The 23,380-nt window shown below is 39.5% G+C and overlaps 1 protein-coding gene across 4 annotated transcripts in view; it reads left to right on the top strand.

The window, feature by feature from the left end:
• Positions 1-3,909: 3,909 nt before the first annotated feature.
• The window catches only part of AFTPH (aftiphilin), a 70,258-nt gene continuing 50,787 nt past the window's right edge, over positions 3,910-23,380 (top strand). For 2 of the 4 annotated variants that reach the window (XR_009694705.1, XM_061155189.1), the window contains exon 1: positions 3,987-4,124. The gene's annotated coding sequence lies outside the window, so the exon portion shown is untranslated. Of the gene's footprint in view, positions 4,125-4,637; positions 4,828-23,380 lie in introns of all 4 variants that reach the window. The other 2 variants (XM_061155190.1, XM_061155192.1) reach the window with 2 other exon arrangements.

Here is a 23,380-nt window from a genome sequence, read left to right as displayed (position 1 = left end):
TGGACACAGGGTAGGGAAGGGGAAGGTGGGACAAATTGGGAGATTAGGATTGACAGATACACATTACCATGTGTAAAACAGCTAGCTAGCAAAAACCTGAGCTCTATAGCACAGGGAGCTTACTTTTTAATAGCACAGGGAAATTCACTTTGTTGTACAGAAGAAACTAACACAACACTTAAACCAATTATGGATGCCTGAGTAGTTGCTTCAGTCATGACTGACACTTTGTAGCCTTGCTGGCTCCTCTGTCCATGGAATTTTCCAGGCAAGGATACTGGAAGGGGCTTCCATGCCTCCTCCAGGGAATCTTCCTAACCCAGGGATCGAACCAACGTCTCATGTCACCTGCATTGCAGGTGGGTTCTTTACCACTAGTGCCACGTGGGAAGCCTGTAATGCAATTATATTCCAATTTAAAATATGTAAAGTAGAAAAACAGTACATCTGTAAATAATAAGGTATTGGTTTAAGTCACATATATTGTAAAATTCATATATATACTCAGTTTGAACTTCATTCACTTTTTTTTTTTTCATAATCTGATCACACTGATAGTTCTAGTTTGAGTGCTGGTAATGGTAATCCATTTATGAATATATCACAATCTGTTTATCTACTAAAAGTATTTTTTAGACAGCACTCACTGGATTATGAGATGAAATCACAGGACCTGTGTAGGTGTGGAAAGGACCTTGGAGATCATCTTGTACAGGGTTTCTTAAGCTGAGTTCATAGAATCTCTTCTATAAATGAGATTTACAAGATCTAAGAAATTTTGAGCATTCGTGGAATGAGCATTTTCTGCAGAAAGAACCAAAGCTTTCACCATATTCTCAAAGGGATAAATGTGCTAAATAGTCATGTCTTAGTAATGTCCTAAGAGAGTTGAGAACATGTGGTCTAGTTCCATTCTTTCATTTGATATATAAGACTGAGCTCCAGAGAGGTTAAGCAATTCACACAAAATCAAAGTGACAATAGAGCCTGTTGGCAGACTCAGGTCTACCTATTGCTTTTTCAATACATCACATGGGTGGGGTTTTGTGCTTGCTTGTTTCTTGATTTCTCACACAATATGAGTTAAATTCCTTTCAACTGTTAGTCTACAAAGTAAAATTCAATCTTTTTTCTCTTTTAATTATTACTATTAATAATTATTATTCACTGCTGGTAAGAAGGTGGTAAAACTGGTACACTCCTGTATTACTGGTGGTGTTGTAAATCAACAGTCTTTTGGTAAATAATATAAGATGATGAAGTGCCAATAAAACATTGAGCCTTTTGGCTTAATTGTTTTCATATTGAGAAAAAAATTTCTAAAACTGGACAAAGCCACAAGCACAAGATCAATACAGTATCATTTGTAATATTGGAAAATATCCACAAACAGGATAATGGATAAGTCATGGTATGTCCACTCCATTGAATACTATGTAGGTAATTAAAATCAAAGTTTTATAAAATGTTAAGTAACAGGATGAAATACTTACAACATAATATTAAGTGAGAAAAGGGATACAAAATTGGTTTACATGATGATGACAATTTTGTAAAGAGCACAAGAGAAAAAATTAGAAGTAACTACAACAAATGGTAACTAGCCATTCAATGTTTCTTGATGCAAAATCTCAAGTAATTATGGCCATAACTTTTAAAAAGTAAATAAAAACGATCACTGGATCCAAATGCAATGGTTTTTAATAATTCTTCCTCCCCCATTCAGCTTAAAAAATTGAGATTTTTTTTTGTAATACAATTTCATAAGCATTGGAATGCTGCCTCCAAAATTATGTGTAACATTACCAATTACAAGTTGGTTGATTGCTCTCAAGTCAACTGGCCAAACAGGGACTCAACAGCTCTACACAATGTTGGACACTGATTTCTCTATTGTTGTCCTTAACTGAATAGAACTGGCTTCTGCAGTTACCTCACAAAAATCATTTTATAATATTTTATGTATGAACTTAGGAAGATTTTTCTGAAAGCAGAGTTTTCTTTTTAAAGTCTTGATGTTTAAATTTATTATTTCGTTTTAAACATTTTCTTGATGATGGGTCTGCTTTTTGTCCCATGTTCTTCTGCTATTTCTGTTTGGTTGAGCTATCAAATTGGAACAGCCATGAATACATCTAAAATCAATTCATTTCCAGTCTCTAAACACATACACACAAATGCAAATATTTTCGTTTCTTTCCTTCCCGGTCAATAAACATTTATAGTGAAATACATATACATATATACATACACGGCTTCCCTGGAGGCTCAGTGGTAAAGAACCCGCCTGCCAATGCAGGAGACACGGGTTCAATCCCTGGATAGGGAGGATCCCCTGGAGAAGCAAATGTCAACCTGCTTCAGTATTCTTGCCTGGGAAATCCCATGGACAGAGGAGTCGGGCGGGCTATATAGCACTTGGGGTCGCAAAGAGTCGGACTCTGCTGAGAGATTGAGCACGAACAAGCTCCCATACCAGCAGGGGGCGAAATACAATAGGGATAAATTTTGACAAGCTGCATAGATTTTTCTTGCTTTAGCGACTTAGCAATAGCAAAAAATCCAGCACCACCGCCGCAAAACAATTGATACTCCAATTTAAAGTGATGCAGTCTCGTACATCTTACAGCCGTTGAGTTGTAAAGAGATGCGGGTCTATTTTAGCGCTCCAAGTTAAGTCGTCTTAACTGAACATTGCAGAGGCGGGATAAACCGTGATGAACTGCTTTTGTCCTTATCTTTCCCCTGATTTGTGTAATTCCTCCACTCAAAAGGGTGGACACTTCTCTGTGGCTGGTGGGGGGGGTGGTGTTTTCCATCCTTGTTTCTTTGCGTAGCTGCTGAGCTTTGCTGTTTTGGAACTATTTTAAATTATTCAAATTGCCTGTGCAAGTAAGAAGGAGCAGCCGGTAGCGCTCACGATTGCCGGATAGGATCCCAGGCTTATCATTCCAGAGGATAACAATAATCCCCGCAGTCTTGCAGTCTGGTTCTTACAGTAGCTGGCGTTCTAACAGATATTCATTACAAAGGAAAGGGAAAGGTTATAAGAACACAAACGGTCAAGGCTGACGATAGAAAAATGTTATGACTGCTATTATAGAAACGCGGAAGTTAATTTTATTTCTTTACTTTAATCGAATAGTCTTACGCAGCGTATGTGAATAAACGACCACCGTCTCAATCTGTTAGCAAAATCCCCCCAATTTTTGTTGTTGTTGGTCTCAAAGACGGTTTTCAGTTCGGCGGGTGCTTTCCCTCTTGCTTCCCATTTTAAATTTGATTTAACTCTTCTTACATATCAACTTCCTCTTCTGTCAGCGTAAATTAAAAAGAGGAAGGGACTTAGACTGTGAACGAAAAAGTCGTTTTTCGTGGAGAAAAGGGCAAGCTAATAAATGCTCTCCAGTAGGCTTCTGGTGAAGATACAGTTCCGTACCTCAAAACCTTTGCAAATTTTACTTGGAGAGCAAAAGAGTTAAGACGGTCTCGAGCTGAACGTTAATCTTAGCGGGCTGAGGAGCACCTGCCCCTTGCCCGGAGCGCTGCCTCAGGAGCGGCGGAGTGCGGGAGGACGCCTTTCCCCCCACCCCACAGCTCGATGACTCGCTAGGAAGTCAGGAAAAAGGGCAGCTTGCCCGCACCCAAAATGGCTGCCGGCGCTCTGTACGATGGCGCCTGCGCAGGGGTAAGCATTCTGTGACACTGATTCCCCCTGTGTGTCCTCCCCCACCCCACCCCTTCGGCACCCACCAGCGCCGGGCCCCGACCCAGCCACCTGCGCCCGGAAGTGACGTGTCAGCGGCAGCGGTTCCCCCGCTGCATGATGGGAGAGTGTGTGGAGTGGGCGGGGGGTCTCCGCGGAGGAGGAGGTGGAGGCGGCGGCGGCGACGACGGCGGCGGCGGCGGCGGCGGAAGAGGGCGGAGGGTAATGGGATGGGGGTCTCGCGGCAGCACTGAAACTCCGGGTGGGCGTCCATGGCGCTGCTTCGCTGACAGGGCTGTGAGCAGCCCGCCTTCCGCTCTCACCAGCGCCGCGTCCGAATAGCCGGTCCTTCCCCGGGGAGCCAGTTCCTCCCCGGGCCCCTGAGCCATGCCCATCGCGGCCGCCCCGGACGAGCCAGGTAAGCTTCACCAGCTTTCCCAGCCGCGCGGGGAAAAGAGGTTAGGAGACTTGGCCCGGCCCACCGGCCGGATCCTCGCCTGGGCCGGGGACACCTGCCCGCTGCGGAGCCGGGGGCTGCGGGGACGTTGCCGGCTCTGCGGGCCTGCGGGCTCCCGGCTCTGTCCTCTTCTACAGCGGGTGCGGGGACGCCGGCGGCGGCGGCGTCTGAGGCGCACGGCCCCTCCTCGCCCTCCCGGGCACCGGCCGGCGAATTGAGAGCTTTTCCCACGTCCCTGGCCGCCGCCGGCTCGCCCTGCCCCTCCGCTTCCACCTGCCCTCGGCTCTGCACCCGCCGCTCCCTCCCGGGAGCTTGTTGAGAAGTTTGGGGCTTTGCTCCGGCTTCCTCGTTCTCCCTCCCCCTCCCTCGTGACAGGTGTAAACACTGCCTGCTTCGCCCAGGCCCCAGGCCAGCGGCGACCAGAGTATGCTGCTTCCTAGGGTCTCTGAAGCAAACAGCTTTTGAATCCTCCAGCAGGCAGAGGAGACGGCACCAAAGCTCATTCATCCTTTCCTGAGAGGACCTTTTCTGCTCCCTTCTTGCACTGCTCAAGAAATCGCCTGTGTCCCCTTCCCAGACTGCGTGCGAAAAGTTGGACCTTTATTCTTGAAGTGCCCAGTTTGGCAGGTGCTGCATCTTGCTTGGGCAGGGGACATAGTATAAGGTAAATGGCGATAGGATCCTTTCACCAGTGGGAAAGTACTGAGAATGCTTAGGTTTTACTCTTGCTGGTTAGTTCACGTTGATTTCGCACTGAATCTTCCGTTGGGGCCAAGGGAAGGACTAACCCAGACATGGAAATATTTTACTGGGGAGCAAATGAAACAAAATCGGTAGTTCCGTTTCAAAGTTCTCACTTTAGGAGAAGTAAAACTCTTGAACTTTAATCTTCCCTTTCACCAGCTACGTTTTAGTCTTTGGTGGAATGGGACAGGGAGATAGTTTAATCTTTGAGGTTGCATTTAACTATTGCTTTCCATTAACCTTCTAGACGTGATTATATGCCAAAACTCTAAGGGAAACAGCTGTTTCAACGCTGTTGTGTTGATACAATCTACACAGTTACTCTATATTTTATGTGCTTTGCCGACTTCGTCAGTATTGGCCTTTGTAGTAGTCATTTTTAATTTTTGGCAGAAATATTTGAAGAATTTATGGTAGTCTTCAAAATTTTGTTCATGAAGATACCTCACATGGATTAAAAAACAGATCCTGTGTAAAACATCTAGCCCAGTAAATGTTAACCTTTATTAAGTGCTCATTAGATCGAATTCTTCCATTTATATATCTTTAGATATATTAATCTTCAAGGCATAGATACCTTTTTATAGATATCTATTAAAAACATAGATAAATCTTTTTAAAGTGCTTGAAAGAAATTCACTAGAATTCACATAGTATGTAGGACATTTAGGTTTTGTTATTTTTTGATCTTTTGACCTAGAGACTATTATAAAAGTAATCTTGTACTCAAAGAAAATACATCCACAATTGCATCGATAAATTTTACAGAATCCAATTGCCTATGAAAATCTTGTAATCCAGGTGAATCCTATTTTAAAATAGATCATTTTAAATTTTAATTTATTCCTACTTAGAGAAAAACTGGTTCAGAGAAATAGTGAAATAAATGTTTTATTTTGTGTGAAATTTTACTAAAGTGCCTCCCTTAACAGTCTAATAAATCTTTGATTAGCATCTCATTGAGGGATTACCCCTTCGTCTCCCTAGCCTACCCCCAAAAACTCATAAAAGGAGGACGTTAAATTTTTAGGTATTTTTAAGTGATCACACATTATTTAAATTAAATGTTTATATTCATGTTTAATTTTATCTAGAATTTATGAGTTAAAAAATACACTTTTCTCTCTATGCTTAGCACTTTCAATTCCTCTTTAAGTACGCTAGCCTGAAATTCATAAATATTTCTAGTTTTTACACAATTTTGAAAATATATGGTGTTATATGGATTATATATACATATCACTTTGATAATTAATCTTTTCTCAGTGTATATGCACACATATACATAACATGACACACACAGTCACAGATTCCTTTGCAACTTTATATGATGTTGCTAAACCAATGCACACTACTTCTATGAGCTAGATATTTATTTTTAGCCCTTGCAGCTTGCTGGATCTTAGTTCGCCCACCAAGGGTTGAACCCATGCCCTTGGCAGTGAAAGTGGCAAGTCCTAATTACTGGTTTGCCAGGGAACTCCCAGCAAGATTCTTTTCTGAGTGATTTATGTACACTCATGTAACTCACTTAATACTCATAATAGCCCTGTAAACTAGGAGATGGTATTATCCCCACTTTTCAGAAAGGAAACTTAGGCACAGAGATGTTAAGTAACTTGCCTGAGGTCAAGCAGCTGGTGACAGAGCCAGGACTTAATAGGTTTATTTATCATATTTATATAGTTTTTAAAGCATGCCAATAGAGTATATTTTATAGGAATCGTATAGCATCACCAACTCAATGGACATGAATTTGAGGAAACTCCGGGAGATGATGAAGGACAGGCGGGCCTGACATGCTGCAGTCCGTGGGGTCGCAAAAAGTCAAACTTTTAACAACTGAATGACAACAACAAATAATACGTAACAGAAGTATGAAAACATGCATTGCAATGATAAACTCCAAATCAAAGTAAAAGTTACTTCTGGAGAACTGGAGAGGAATAAAGGATCTAGGAAGAGCCCATGGCTTTTCAACTTTAACTTTTAAATCTGAGGCAGATTTGGTAAAGATTAAGATTTAACACAGCCGGGTGGTGTGTACTTGATCGTTCATCGTATGTATTTTTCTAAACTTGGTTGTACCTTTGAAATCATAGTAAAATACAAAGTTCAGGTTTTTCCTTTAAAAACAAAGTATCACTCTGTCTTTCAACATTGTATATTTAAAAAGAGGACAGGAAGGAGTTAGTGTTATTTTGTGTTGATTTCCTTTTAAAATATAAGAAGTTTTAGTTTGAAAATATTTGAATGAAGAATTGTTGGCCTCCTGAGCTTCCTCTGCAGCAACTTCCCTTGCTGGGGCTCTCCTTTACTAGCTGCCAGCCTTCTCAACAGCCCTGTATCACACTTCCAGTTTCTATTTCTGGCCTCAGCCAAGGGTAGGGCTTAGGGGTCGGGATTAGACCTGTTCCCTGGGAAGGGGAAAGGTCTGAAACTATATGGAGGAGAAGGGGGACGCAGGGAAGTAAGGAGTTTGGGAAAAGTGAAAAAAAGAGGAAAAATAGGTAATTTAAGGCTCCATCCTGTTATTTTTCAGTCACCACCACTCCTGTTCCAAATAACTAACTTAAATAAACCTTGTGAAGATAAATTGCTAATAAATTAAAGGTTGTCTGTATGCTTAAAACTTAATTTACAAGCACTATTTTGGTGAGTAGTTCCCAGAGGAAAATTAAGTTGTAAATTAGAATAAATTCATTGCATGTTCTATTTATATAAATATTTATAGCATGCCACAAACCCTTCCAACTAAATATCTGCTAACATCATGATATTCTCTTCCTTCCATTCATACAGCAAATACGTATTGAGCACTCACTATATGTCAGGCCTTGTTCTAGGTGCTGGAAACACTGAAATTATCAAATTTAAACAAAAATAGTAGCCCTCGTAGAGCTTCAGTGTCTTGGCATTTTTGTATATGTGTGCGCACATGAACGTTTGTGTACGAGACTCAGTGATTTAGAGGGTGAGAGGACAGTGCTCTATCTAGAGTTTTGTGGAGATTCTCATGACTTTGGTTTTCTGCTGTGTGAGATGGGAAGCTGTTGCAGGGTTTTTGAGTAGCGATGTGACCATCTTTTAAAAGGATCTGTCTGGCTGCTGTAGAGAAAGTAGATTATAGTAGTACAAGAGTGGCAGCCGGAAGATTTCATTAGAAATTGTTGACTGATACAGCTAAACATCATCATTATGATCATTTCATAAGGAATACAGATGTCAGCTCTAAATGTAGTACACTGTATACTATTGCAGAAATTAAAAATGAATAGATGGTAGCAGTGCCTTGAACCAAGATGGTAGCAAGATGGAACCAAGATGATGAGAAGTGGTAGGACAGTTTCTTGAATTGGAACCTCAACAAATTTGCCCGTTGCTAAACTCAAAAAACTTAGAGGTACTTAATCCCTTCTGAGAAGTCAAGGCCCTCATAGCCTACTTTCCCAGTACACTGCCTACTCCCTTCATATATCCTACATTTCAGCCAAACTCTATAATGTGACTTCCTGCTCTCTCTGACAGTCGCTCCATGCTTTATCTTTTGTGCCTGCCATTTCCTCTGTCAGTTAAAATCCTTATTTCAGATTCTCTTTCATAAAGTTTTTTCTTATTTTCATTCACTACTCTTCCCAATCAAGTGAGGTCTTTTTCTTAGACTCCTTATAACCACATTTTACTTTATTTGATGTTTATATTCTGCCTTGCATTAATTACTTGTACTGTTTTCTTATGTTGCTCCTCCTAATTAAAGTTTCTTTAAGCTTGTGACTCCATTTACTCAATTCTACCGCTTATAGAACCTAGCAGTATTGTATGTAGTAGATGCTCAGTAAGGTGTATATATAGTTTAATTTTCTAAGGTCTTATTATAGAAGCATATAAAAGCATTGTAGAAAATAATAAAACAATTTACATTCACATTACCCAGAAATCCCACTGTTAACAGTTTAGTGCCTATTATTCCATACATACATATGTATACTTTTTACCAGAATGGAATCTTATCATGCAGACTGTTTTGTAGGTTGTTTAGTTTTATTCAGTTAGACTCCTATACCACTTCAAAAAATTAATATTCAAGGCCATATTCAAATTCTCCCCCCTTTGACCCAAAAATGTTCCTTTATAGCTGACTTGCCCAAAACAGCATCCACCTGGGACAGAGTAGCACTCATTATATATATTTAAAGGAATTATAGTAAAAATAATATTACTAGTCATCACACCACAAAAAAAGAACTGGAAGCATTTTGGTGTTTTACACTTAGTTTTATTTTTTTCCCTAAGGACATATGAGTGTCATACACACTGTGTGTATGTATGAGTCATATCATATCTCAGTGAACAATTTGTAGGTAAATCTTTGTCTCTGGTTATTCCCATATGACTAAGTCTTAGAAGTGGTGTTATTAAATCAAAGGGAAAGCCAATGACTTTGCAAGAGGTCGTGATAAAGTCACTTCTACCAGCAGTGGTTGAGAGCACTGCTCTTCCCGTAATCTGCTCAAGTGGCCAATAAATATACAGTCTTAAAATTGTTTACCTGAATTTTTATTTTGAATTTAGGCTTTTCAGCAGCATAGGGTGTTTGCATAATTTAAATTTTTTTGAAGGATTTAAATGTGATACATATCCTTGTTGATAGAGGTTAACTGTTTAATGTCATGCTCTTTTAAAAATAACTCTGATTCTGTTAGCATGCTATTTGGTCTTCCGTGATAGCTCAGTTGGTAAAAGAATACACCTGCAATGCAGGAGACCCCGGTTCAATTCCTGGGTCAGGAAGATCACCTGGAGAAGGGATAGGCTACCTACTCCAGTATTCTTGCCCGGAAAAGTCCATGAATAGAGGAGCCTGGCAGGCTACAGTCTATGGGCTGGCAAGAGTCGGACACGACTAAGTGACTAAGCACACAGCACCTACTCCAGTATTCTTGGGCATCCCTTGTGGCTCAGCTGGTAAAGAATCCGCCTGCAAAGTGGGAGTCCTGAGTTCTAGCCCTGGGTTGGGAAGATCCCTGGAGAAGGGAAAAGCTACCCACTCTTGTATTCTAGCCTGGAGAATTCCATGGACTTTATAGCCCATGGGGTCGCAAAGAGTCAGATACAACTGAGCAACTTTCACTTTCACTTTAGTTATAAGAAATAAAATATTATCTTCTAGGACTATGTTGTTCAGAGGAGAAGCCAATAGCCACATGTGGCATTTGAGATAAAGCTAGTCCAAAGTAAGATGTGTTTTTTATTAAGTGTAAAATGCACACCACATTTCAAAAACTAATGTAAAATACAGATTTTACATTATTACATGTTAAGATAATATTTGGATACTTGGGTTAAGTAAAATATATTAAATTTCACCTGTTTCTTTTTTAATCAACTGCGGAATATTTTAAATTGTATATGTGGCTTTACTGTATTTCTGTTGGATAGTGCTGCTCTAGAGCATGGCATTGAGTCGGAAATACAAGGTAACTTCATTGCTTTAGACAGTATTTAGTAGGTTTCTTAAAATTACCTTCTACATTTAAGCCTATCTGTGTGTTTTCCCTAGTATACTCAGTTTGTACAGTGATTTTTGAAATTATATTTCTTTTTACAAACTATAACTTACTGAACTTCTTAATGTTCTGAAAGAAATATGTGTAGTAGGAATTGGGGGAGGGTGTTAGGAAACTTACTTGAGGAATTGGTTACTCTTTTAAGAATTTAAGCATTTGTGGGCATGTTTTGTGCAGTAGACAGTAGATGTAAAAGCCCTTGGCATAAAAGAATGTTATTGTCTGACTTTCAAAAATTGAAAGAAGGCCTTGTTGTCGTTGTTCAGTTGCTGAGTCGTATCCAACTCTTAGTGAACCCATGGACTGCAGCACGCCAGGCTTCCCTGTCCTTCAGTATCTCCAGGAGTTTGCTCAAACTCATGTCCATTGAGTCGGTCAGTGATGCCATCCAACCATCTCATCCTCTGTCACCCCTTTCTCCTCCTGCCCTCAATCTTTCCCAGCATCAGAATCTTTTCCATTGAGTAGGCTCTTCATATCAGGTGGCCAAAGTATTGAAGCTTCAGCATCAATCCTTCCAATGAATATTGAGGACTGATTTCCTTTAGGATGGACTGGTTGGATCTCCTTGTCTACTCAAGTCTTTCCAGCACCACTGTTCAAAAGCATAAAATCTTGGGGGAAGGGAGAGGGAATCTGTGACTGGAGAGATCTCAGCCTGGAATGGCTTAGACTGTATTAAAGACCTTTTAAAAGTCTTTATCAGAAGCAGGGGATTGATGTGATCAGGTTAACTTTTTAAAAGGTTACCTGGGGAACTTCCGTGGAGGTCCAGTAGTTAAAATTCCAGGCTTCCACTGCAGGGGGCCTGGATTTGATCCCTAATCAGTTCAGTCAGTTCAGTCACTCAGTCATGTCCTACTCTTTGCAACCCCATGGACTGCAGCACACCAGGCTTCCCTGTCCTTCACCAACTCCCGGAGCTTGCTCAGACTCGTGTCCATCGAGTTGGTGATGCCATCCAACCATCTGATCCTCTGTGGTCCCCTTTTCCTCCTGCCCTCAGTCTTTCCCAGCATCAGGGTCTTTTCCAATGAGTCAGTTCTTAGCATCCCTAGTCAGGATCCTGCATACCACAGTGTGGGGTGGGGGCAGGAATCAAAGAAATAAATAAGTAGAAGATTACTTGGGTTGGGCATGATTGAGTACTAATGGGGGAGATTAGATAATGACAGCTTACATCAGAATGGAGTCAGGGGAATTGGAAAGAGGTACAGGTATACCATAATCGAGGGATTCATGAGATTAAACCTGTTCTTTAGAGATAGCAAAGGGAGGGGAGCTTTGTCAAGAAAGGCTCTGGAGTTTCTGACTTAGAAACTGGGTGGGTGTTGGGGCCATCTTCTTGGGGTGAAAGAGCTGTGAATGAGGACCAAATTTGAGAAAGAAAAACTTGGGTTCTGTCTTATTAAGTTCCAGGTCTTTGAGGAGCTCAAATGGAGAGGAGTGAGAAGAAGTGATTTGCCTGGACTAGAGTTCAGGTTTGAGGGCTGAGCTGCAGGGGGAAATCAGGAGTCCTGGAATGTACTAATTAATAATTAAGGCTTAGGTGGATGAGATTGATTGAGGGAGAGTTGAGTAAGAATAGACCGTGGATGAAACCTGAAGGAACTTCTGCTACTAATTTGAGTATGTTCAGTACTTACAAGAAAATATGAGTTTGTTTTGAGGCCTACTCATAAGTGTGAAAGTAAGGAATAAGTTGGATTAAATAAAGTCAGTTCAGTCGCTCAGTTGTGTCCTACTCTTTGCGACCCCATGGACTGCAGCACTCCAGGCCTCCTTGTCCATCACCAACTCCCAGAGTTTACTCAGACTCATGTCCATTGAGTTGGTGATGCCATCCAACCATCTCATCCTCTGTCATCCCCTTCTCTGCCTTCAGTCTTTCCCAGCATCAGGGTCTTTTCAAATGAGTCAGCTCTTCGCATCAGGTGGCCAAAGTATTGGAGTTTCAGCTTCAGCATCAGTCCTTCCAATGAATATTCAGGATTAATTTCCTTTAGGATGGACTGGTTGGATCTCCTTGCAGTCCAGGGGACTCATAAGAGTCCTCTCCAACACGACAGTTCAAAAGCATCAATTCTTCGGCACCCAGCTTTTATAGTCCAACTCTCACATCCATACATGACTACTGGAAAAACCATAGCCTTGACTAGACAGACCTTTGTTGGCAAAGTAATGTCTCTGCTTTTTAATATGCTGTCTAGGTTGGTCATAACTTTTCTTCCAAGGAGCAAGCATCTTTTAATTTCATGGCTGCAGTCACCATCTGCAGTGATTTTGGAGCCCCCCAAAAATAAAGTCAGCCACTGTTTCCACTGTTTCCCCATCTATTTGCCATGACGTGATGGGACCAGATGCCATGATCTTAGTTTTCTGAATGTTGAGCTTTAAGCCAACTTTTTCACTCTCCTCCTTCACTTTCATCAAGAGGCTCTTTAGTTCTTCACTTTCTGCGATAAGGGTGGTGTCATCTGCATATCTGAGGTTATTGATACTTCTCCTGACAATCTTGATTCCAGCTTGTACTTCATCCAGCCCAGCTTTTCTCATGATGTACTCTGCATATAAGTTAAATAAGCACGGTGACAATATACAGCCTTGATGTACTCCTTTCCCTATTTGAAACCAGTCTGTTGTTCCAGGTCCAGTTCTAACTCTTGCTTCTTGACCTACATACTGTTTTCTCAAGAGGCAGGTCAGGTGGTCTGGTAGTCCCGTCTCTTTGAGAATTTGCCACAATTTGTTGTGATTCATAGAGTCAAAGACTTTGGCATAGTCAATAAAGCAGAAATAGATGTTTTTCTTGAACTCTCTTGCTTTTTCTATGATCCAGCGGATGTTGGCAATTTGATCTCTGGTTCCTCTGCCTTTTCTAAAATTAGTTTGAACATCTGGAAGTTCATGGTTCATGTACTGTTGAAACCTGGCTTGGAGAATTTTGGACATTACTTGGCTAGCGTGTGAGATGAGTGCAATTGTGCGGTAGTCTGAGCATTCTTTGGCATTGCCTTTCTTTGGGATTGGAATGAAAACGGACCTTTTCCAGTCCTGTGGCCACTGCTGAGTTTTCCAAATGTGCTGGCATATTTTCTGCAGCACTTTCACAGCATCATCTTTTAGGATTTGAAATAGTTCAACTGGAATTCTATCACTTCCACTAGCTTTGTTTGTAGTGTTGCTTCTTAAGGCCCACTTGACTTCATGCTCCAGGATGTCTGGCTCTACGTGAGTGATCATAGCATCGTGGTTATCTGGGTCGTGAAGATCTTTTCTGTATAGTTCTGTGTACTCTTTGTCACCTCTTCTTAGTATCTTCTGTTTCCGTTGGGTCCATACCATATCAAATAAGTTAAATATTCCTTTTTGACTTTGAGTAGATAATTTTTATTTGAGTAGATAATCTAACACCTTTCTCATTTGGTTATTTGGAAGCATACCTTTTTCCTGCAATAGAAAACAAACTGGGCTTCCCTAATAGCAAACAGGCTGAGAATATTTATGAATATATATTGGTGTTTTTGCTACATTAGTAAATCTGAGGAAAAATTGTGTAATTATCTCCATAAATACTGAAAAGACATTTAAAAAAGCCCATTTTCTGATTTTTTTAAACAACTTTAAGAATTATTAGAAAATTCTGTAATATGATCAAGCATATTTACCTCAGACCAAAAACCAGTATCTTAATTAAGGGGAAATACTAGATGCCGACTCTCACCATTATTAGATCTCGTTTTGGAGGCAGTAGCCGTCACAATCAATGAGGAAAAACAAGAGAGGTGAGAATTGGAAAGGAAAAGGCAAACTACCCCAGTCTGTTTATGATGTGATGGTACACAATTTGGTTTTATAAACAGCACTCAGCAATTAGACCATAAGATAGGTGTGTTGTTGTTGCTAAGTTGTGTCCAAGACTCCCTGCAACCCGATGGACTGCAGCAAGCCAGGCTCCTCTGTTCTTCACAATCTCACAGAGATAAGTGAGCAGAAGGGGAAAAAAAAAAAAAGGTAAAATACTTAACAATAAACTTAATAATAAATTAAAAAACCCTACATTGCTACTTCAGTTTTATTAACAATTCTGTGTTTAGATAATAGAAGTCATCCTGAGTCACATGTTCTTACTCTTTAAATGCTTCCTTTAAATGATACTTTTCAAAACAAAACTTCTAGGAGTAGGATCTTTAATCCTACACTAAGATCTTACATCTTAATGTGACCACAATTTTTTAAATGGATGCAGTGAATAACATTTCTGCTTCACCCAACCTCCAAGTGGGCATTTTGTTGTTGTTGTCTTCTTGATCATTGCTTGTGTTTTGTAGTATTTTTTGTTTTGCTGCAGTTTATCATCTTACATGTTGTTGTTGTTCAGTTGCTAAGTTGTGTCCAATTCTTTGCGACCCCAGGGACTGCAGCATGCCAGGCTTCCCTGTCCTTCACTGTTTCCGAGTTTGCTTGAACTCATGTCCATTGAGTCAGTGATTTTATCTAACCATCTCATCTTCTGCCGCCCCTTTCTCCTCTTGCCCTCCATCTTTCCCAGCATCAGGGTCTTTTCCAAAGAGCCAGCATTTGGCATCAGGTGGCCAAAGAATTGGAGCTTCAGCATCAGTAATTGTTTATTGTATGGATGCAGAAATGTTAATGTGGAGTATTTGCAGATAAACACTTCTGCTACTGCAGCACTCAAAATCTGAAGCAGTAATTAATTTTCTTAAGGCTTTTGTTTTTAGTAGCTATTTTTAAACAATAATGAGCCTATTATTAAGAAATAATTTAACTCTCTCTTTTTTTTTGGCTGTGCTGCACAGCTTGCAGAATCTCAGTTCCCTGACTGGGGTGGAACCTGGGCAGTGGCACTGACAGCATGAAATCCTAAACAGTAGGCCACCAGGGAGCTCCCTAACTTTTTACACTGGATATTTCTAGTAGCATCTTTGTTCCTTAAAAAAAACTCTATAAGATTCAGGTACCAAATTCAAATTTTGTCTTAGCTGAAGCCAAAACAGAATGTTTGGTTATTCATTACTTTTTACTTGTACTTAAATCACCATGTCTTCTTATTCTTTCCGTATTTAGGACTTATTCCTCTGTATCATAATGAGCCAGTAGATGACAGCTTTCTGTCTCATTAGGTTTCAGAAGTTTACTTGAAGCACAGTGCAAGTGTTAACTACCTGAATAAAAAATACAGATTTTAATCAGATTACCAGTGACCTTGGTTTCTGGAAGTGAAGAAAAGTTTCTGTCACTGCTGTTCACATATTTATTTCTTAGTGTTCAACTGCAAGTGAAATTGTGATTAATTTTTTTAAATGTGGGGGTTTTTCCAAGATTTCTATAAGATTTAAATTATATACATAATTATAACTGTTTCAAGGATTAATATAGTAATTTAAGTTTGATCGTTAAAGGAAAATTTTTTATTTTAATTTTTAAGAAAAGTGTTGAGGATTTATCCTAAACTTCTTGTTTTTGAAATCTCAAGAGAGTTAAATTTAATAGTGATTTTCTCATGTTATCTGACAGAACTTTAAGAAATATTTGTATAATCAAATCATTGTAAGTAAGGGGAAATGTTTTTTAAGAAAAAATACTATTTCATTGCTTTACTTATATTACTGAGTTCAGCAGTGGAGTTTAGAGACGTTTATGGTATCCCATACTCGATGGACATGAGTTGGAGTAAACTCCGGGAGTTGGTGATGGACAGGGAGGCCTGACGTGCTGCGATTTGTGGGGTCACAGAGAGTCAGACACGACTGAGCAACTGAACTGATGGTATCCCCAAGAATAATAAACTCCAGTAATATTTATGTTCTCTGGAAACTTAACACAGTGGTTCTTAACCTTCACTTGCCATCAGAATTACTTTGAAACTTTTTTTTTAATGCAGATATTCAGGCCATATTCTGTAAAAAGATCCTTTATTAAAAGTTAAGCTTGAAAAAAAAAAGTTAAGCTTGAGAAGCATTGGTTTATTGCCTACTAGAGGAAAAAAACATGGAAATAAATTTGATTCACTTTGTTAAATAAAATAGATATAAAGAATTATTTCAGACAAGCAACCTGACATAATGAAAAGAGCTCTGATATATTTAACATTAGAACCCTGTTTTCTGAACATAACTCCTTATGGGACCTTGAGCAGATTTTCTTGACCTCTCTGAGCCTATTTCTTCTAAAAATGGATGGTTGAGATTAAGTTGGATAGTGTATGAATAAGTACCTTGCCCGGTTCCTATCACATAATAACTTGATAAATATTGGTGATACTGCTTTACAGAAAGCACTGTGCCTGAATAGGCTTCTGGAAGCTTAGCAAATGAGTTCTCTGGAACTATAAGAGTAGTAAATTGGTAGAAGTGCCACATAGGACAACTGAGACGTAATGTGGAGCCAGTAGAGGAACCAGAAGGTAGTTTTGTCTGGCTGGAGGAAAGAAGGGAGTATCTTAGCCATGCTGGGTAAGGTAAGGAGTTTCAAGTGACTGCAGGAATTTTGGCCAAAAATAATGAGGCCCTGAAATCCAATACTGGTTGTGGGATGTTAAATACAGTAAGAGATGTTAAGGACTTAATTTGTGGTTGATTTAATTTGAGGGAGGAAGATGGAAGAAGATGGCAGAGGGAACAGACAGAAGTAACACTCAGATTTCTGAATTTAGAATTCAGAATATTGTGTAAGAACAAGTAGTTTCTGTTTGTTCTTTGACTAGAGGTTGACTTCAGTTTTGAAATTGGAGAGTATGAGATCTATGTGGGAAATCCATGTCGAGAGATTCAGAAAGGTAGTTGGGTGTACAGAGGTTGGGCAGCCACAGATAGAGGTTTGGGCTTTGCGGGCATATACTGTCAAACAAAATGGGGAAGATCTCTCTCAGGGATAAGAATATAAGGAAGCCAAAGCCTAGGGAACATGGACGTTTATGAGGCAAGCAAAAGAAGCAGATCCACTAGAGAAAGAAAGGATAGGAGATATCAAGAGAGAATGCCTCTTCAGTAAGGCTTTTTCACTTAAAAATGTGTTTTAAACACCTTTCCCTATGGGCAATATAGCTTTGTCTTAAAAAAAAAAAAAAGCTACAGTTTCTATTTACCCTTTAAGTTTTCAGTTGCTTCTTTAAAAACAAACAATGCAGGAATTAACATTTTGTGGAAATATCTTTGTATACTTACATGACTGCATCTGTGGAATACATTCTTGCAGATAAAATTGCTTAATCAGAAGAATATGCCTTATAAAATTTTTGATATATTACTGATTTGCCTGGAATATGTGAACCGACATATACTCCCACTGGTGGTATCTTTAAATTTATCTTTAAAGTGGCTTGCTTCCTAGACTGAGGGTAGTATGAACTTGAAAAATGAATATTTTTTTATTTATTATTTTAATGCAAATTTCTATAAAGAGAAAGGGAACACTTTATCAGATTACTTGGTTCATTCAAATAATATTATTTAAGAATGCATTTTGTCCTTGTAAGGTACTTACAAGGAGTTCTTTGTTTTAAAAGAAGCTCTTTTTCCTCTTCTTATATGTTGGAGGCAATAATTGGATTTAGAGGAAGTGGATCAGAAGGAAGGAGGATGATAATATTATTGTGACTTGAATTAAACTTGAACAGAATTAATGGATGTAGTTGGAGACATAATGACATAAACAACACAAATTCTGTGCTAAGATTGTGTACAGAGATATTTTGATTTTTTTTTTCTTTTCTGCTTCTTATATAAACTTTCAGCCGTGGCCCCAAGACTGTAAAATGAGTTATTCTTAGAAAGCTGATCATAGGAGAGAGTCAGTGCTTTCTGGGTTATGACTTGTTTCTGGTTTATAAAATCATTTATAGGGGATCATGACCAGATTTTAAGAAAAAATGAAATAAAACTAAAAATATCAAAAGTACACAGAGAATAAGAGTAAATACTGTTTGGTGAAATTTGTATACATTTCTTCTGTAAATTACAGAGGGGAAATTTTTGAAAAATTTGGCTTTATCCAATAGGTTAATTCTCAAGTCATTTCTAATCAAAAGTATAATAATACATTATAAATAAAAAATGTTGTCTGGGTTTGTTTGTTTTTGTTTTTCCTTTTTACCCTTTAGTCTTTCTACCTCTCAGAAGAAAGTAAAACTTTAAACCTTAACAACATTAAAAGGTCGGCTAGCTAGAAATTTGTTTGTCATGGGAATTCCTTCTGTAGTTTCCATGAAAGTTATCGGTGCAGGTAGATCCACCTATGGTTATTACCTGTATTACCTGTACACACACAGTCATGAGCACCGTTTTGGAATGTGTTTACATTTGATTTTTTCAGATATACAAAACTTTTGTTCTATGATAATCTATCCCAAGAGAGCCATTATGTGTTATTGTCTTTGGATAATTTATGGCTATTTCTAAGCCTGGTTTATTGTCTGGTTTCCTTCTGTTTCCTCACATGTCTCTAGGTCATCTTCTCAATTGATGGGTGGTCAGGGAACAAATTAAAACTAACAGTACTTGAGAAAGACATCATTTGTGAGGTAAATCTTCTGTTCCATAGGTCATATGTTAAGGCTAAATTTGTGAGTTTGAGGTTATCTTGGACATTGCTTTCTTTCTCATTAGTTCAGATCATTGAATTTTAACTGCATTTGGTTGCAGTTTTATAACTTTTGCTAGATGTTTTTTCATCCAAAAGATGAGTTGCTTTCATAGCAGGTATTCATGATATAGACAGTAACAACACTGTTAGGGAAAGGGCAGCTGCCAAGAGCTTTACAAGGTGTACATATTTTAGTTACTGGCTAAAAGGGGGTCTTTCGTTTTGAAAGCCTACGAAGTACACTTTTGGGATTTGTTTGTTTGTTTTTCCCAGAATACCCTGGTCTCTGGAGGTCGAACTCTTGCTAGTCTTGACCAGAATGCTAATTTAAAACTTTACAGTGAGAAATTTCTTTCAACGCGTGTCAGCTATTCTTGTCAGCTGATGGCAAAATGTGTGGAGAATTTACATGAAGTACTAAAGAAAGTTGCTGGGAGCAGAGAACAGGAGCAAAGGAAATTAGCTGACTGCCCAGAGTAGTTTCAGTCAGCTAATTTCCCTTGCTCCTGCTCTCTGCTCCCAGCAGCTTTCTGCCCTGAGTAGTATCGGACTTCCCAGGTGGCTTAGCAGTAAAGTATCCGCTTGCCAAGTAGGAGACCCGGGTTCAGTCCCTGGGTCGGGAAGATCCCCTGGAGAAGGAAGTGGCAACCCGCTCCAGTATTCTTGCCGGGAGAATTCCATGGACAGAGGAGCCTGGCTGGTTATAGTCCATGGGGTCACAAAGAGTTAGACACGACTCAGCAACTAAACAGCAGCAGCCAGAGTAGTATTACGCTCTGGTGATACTCCGGCTGATACCTCCCCTTGTGCTGAGAAACAAATCCCAAAACTGTACTTTGTGGGCTTTCAAAACAAAAGTGAGGTCGGTGGACCATGTGCCCCAGAAGGAACAGAAGTAGTGTGAGACAGGCCCTGAGGATGCAGTGGTCAGTAACATAGAACTGTTCCTGAACTGTCTTCTTAGTCTTTTACACTCAAATAAAGTGACTCTTGACAGAGCAATTTCAGTGGAGTGATAGGGTGGAAGCCAGATTGTGCTGGGTTGAGGAGTGAGTGGGAGGTTAGGAAGTAGAGATAGTGAATAGACAGGGCCCTTTCAAGCAGCTTGGTGGTGAGGAGGAGGAGGAGAGTTAAAAGGGCACAGAAGGGAGGGGTTTGTTTTGTTTTCGCTCTGATTTGTTTGAGGATGGAAGATTCTGGAACATTTACTGGCTGAAAGCAACAGTATTAATGGAGAATTTCAAAAGAGCCCCCTGAGCAAGCAGCTGAGAAAGAAAACAGAAGGTCCAGGGTTTATCTGTACACAATACTGTGAATATAAGCAAGATTTTAGTGACGGGGCATGAAATTGAAATAGTTTCTGTTTTTAGATTCTACTTTCAGTGTAACATCTCAGGGATATTAGGGTGGAAATTTAGAGTGCTTAATTTATTCTGCAACTATATAAGAGCAGAGGGTACTAGGGGGAAAATGGCTTTCTGAGAGCTAATGCATCTGTCTTCACTGCTGCTTCTCTTCCATTGCCTTTGTTATCAGCAGTTATCCAGTGTCATTTATTCAATTTTAAGTTGAAGTACTTTCTGGGAATTTAAAAGACACTTGCTGCTTGGAAGAAAAGTTACAACCAACCTAGACAGCATATTAAAAAGCAGAGACATTACTTTGCCAACAAATGTCCGTCTAGTCAAAGCTATGGCTTTTCCAGTAGTCATGTATGGATGTGAGAGTTGGACTATAAAGAAGGCTGAGCACTGAAGAATTGATGCTTTTGAGCTGTGGTGTTGGAAAGGCTCTTGAGAGTCCCTTGAACTGCAAGGAGATCCAACCAGTCCATCCTAAAGGAAATCAGCCCTGAATATTCATTGGAAGGACTGATGCTGAAGCTGAAACTCCAATACTTTGACCACCTGATGTGAAGAACTGATTCATTTGAAAAGACCCTGATGCTGGGAAAGATTGAAGGTCAGAGGAGAAGGGGATGACTGAGGATGAGATGGTTGGATGGCATCACCAACTCAACGGACATGAATTTGAGTAAGCTCTGGGAGTTGGTGTTGGACAGGGAAGCCTGGCGTGCTGCAGTCTATGGGGTCGCAAAGCGTCGAAAACGACTGATCAACTGAACTGAACTGAACCTTCTGGGAAAAATGGCTAATAAACTCTTAAATATGGTCTGTTGATACAACAAGTTAAAGAGAAAACAGTTTCTAATGTTTTAATTTTTGCTGTAAAACCATACAAATAAGTACAGTACTTTATGGATTTGCATAGAAGGTTAAAGTATACAATGAAAGAAAAGTTCTTTCTTAGGAATTTTTGAAAACTAGCTTCCATAATAACTCTTACTGCTCTTTAGCTACCTTCATTCGGAGAAGGCACTGGCGACCCATTCCAGTACTCTTGCCTGAAAAATCCCGTGGATGGAGGAGCCTGGTAGAGTCAGACATGACTGAGCGACTTCACTTTCACTTTTCACTTTCATACATTGGAGAAGGAAATGGCAGCCCACTCCAGTGTTCTTGCCTGGAGAATCCCAGGGACAGGGGAGCCTCGTGGGCTGCCGTCTATGGCGTCGCAGAGTCAGACACGACTGATACAACTTAGCAGCAGCAGCAGCTACCTTCATTGACGAATAAATGTGTTTTGCTGCTCTGGGTGTCATTTACCTTACATATAGAATATTTGTACTTTTGTGACTCGTCCTTACATCAAAACCAGGAAGACAAATAATTCAGTTGTCGCTTTTGGCAGTCTTGTCTTTTGTTGAAGAATCTGCCTGCCAGTGCTGGAGACACGGGACACTTGGGTTTGATCCCTGGGTCAGGAAGATCCCCTAGAGTAGAAAATGGTAACCCACTCCAGTGTTCTTGCCTGGAAAATTCTATGGACAGAGAAACCTGGCAGGCTAAGGTCCGTGGTGTCACAAAGAGTCAGAGGTAACTGAGCACACATGCACGACTTAGATATAAAGATATTTTGCTGCTTATTTTCATTATTTGCCACATTTTTGCCACTGTGTACATTAACATTGAAATAAGAGATTCACTTCTCGGAATTTTTGTTGGTTATACTTTCTTCATCTTACCTTATAAGCATCTTTTTTTCCCCTTCCAAGTTGTTGTGGATGTTTCAGGAAACTAATCTGTAAAATGAATATAATCATTCATATCTTATACCATAGTTTGAGGACTGAATGAGACAGTTCACGAGTGCTTCTCACATAAGTATTGATATATAGTGCCAAAGTAATATTAATATTGTTATTGATGGAAGCAGGAAATGAAAGTATGTGGAATATACTATTTATTTGACAGATATTTTAAATAATATTGTGTATTATTGATACAGTTGATGCCAGTAGTGTCTTGGATTTTTGTTTTTAAAAGGGCAAGTTCAGAGAAATTCTGAGGTCTCTGAAAAATACTCACCTTTGGAATTGTGGGAGTTTTATTAAGTAGTCTTAAAGTTTGCACCCTATGTTGAAAGGAGGATGATCATCCTAAAATGAAACAAACACCATCACCTTTCTCAGGTCTTTACTAAAAATATTTTATTTTTAGGAGCTCTCTTTGTTTTGTTAGCCACCATTGAACACCATGTTTTGCTAGCCACCGTTGAGTACTATGACATCACTAACTCAATGGACAAGAGTTTGAGCAATCTCTTGGAGATAGTGAAAGACAGGGAAGCCTGGCTGTCTGTGGGGTTGCAAAAAGTCAGACACCACTTAGCGACTGAACAGTTTAATTTAATACGCTGAGAATAAACCACTCAAAAAGAGAAAAGAAAATTATCATTCTATAAATTTTATATTTTAGAAGCATGAAAACTTTTGTGACATCATGGCCCAGGCATCTCTAGATGTATTGAAAACAAAGAGTTAACTAAATTTAAATCTTCATATGGCTCAGAAGAAAAGCTTTTTCTTTTGTTTTTTCTGACAAGATGACTTCTAAGCAGGAATGTAGGCTGGGAGGATTCACTGACAGTGCATTTTGACAGTGGTAGTATCTGAAAACTCCCATGAGGATGTTACAGTAAAGATTTGAATAATTTGGACTACTGAAATAACAGGCAATATTTGTAATGCAAATCGATGTTAATTGTTTATATAATATTTTCTTTCATTTTTCTGAAGAAAATACAGATTTTTTTTTTAAACAAGTGATTAATTATAAACCTCAAATATATTGTGGTAAAAAGGTAGTGAGTGTGTGTGTCTGTGTTCCATTAAATAAGGCTTGCTAGTGTCGTTTGTACTATTTAAGTCAGTAGCATAAGTTCAGATACAGTTGTCTTTTC

The sequence above is a fragment of the Dama dama genome, chromosome 11 (assembly GCF_033118175.1).
Source record: "Dama dama isolate Ldn47 chromosome 11, ASM3311817v1, whole genome shotgun sequence".
Taxonomy (NCBI): domain Eukaryota; kingdom Metazoa; phylum Chordata; class Mammalia; order Artiodactyla; family Cervidae; genus Dama; species Dama dama.
This window is presented reverse-complemented; position numbering and strand designations above follow the sequence as displayed.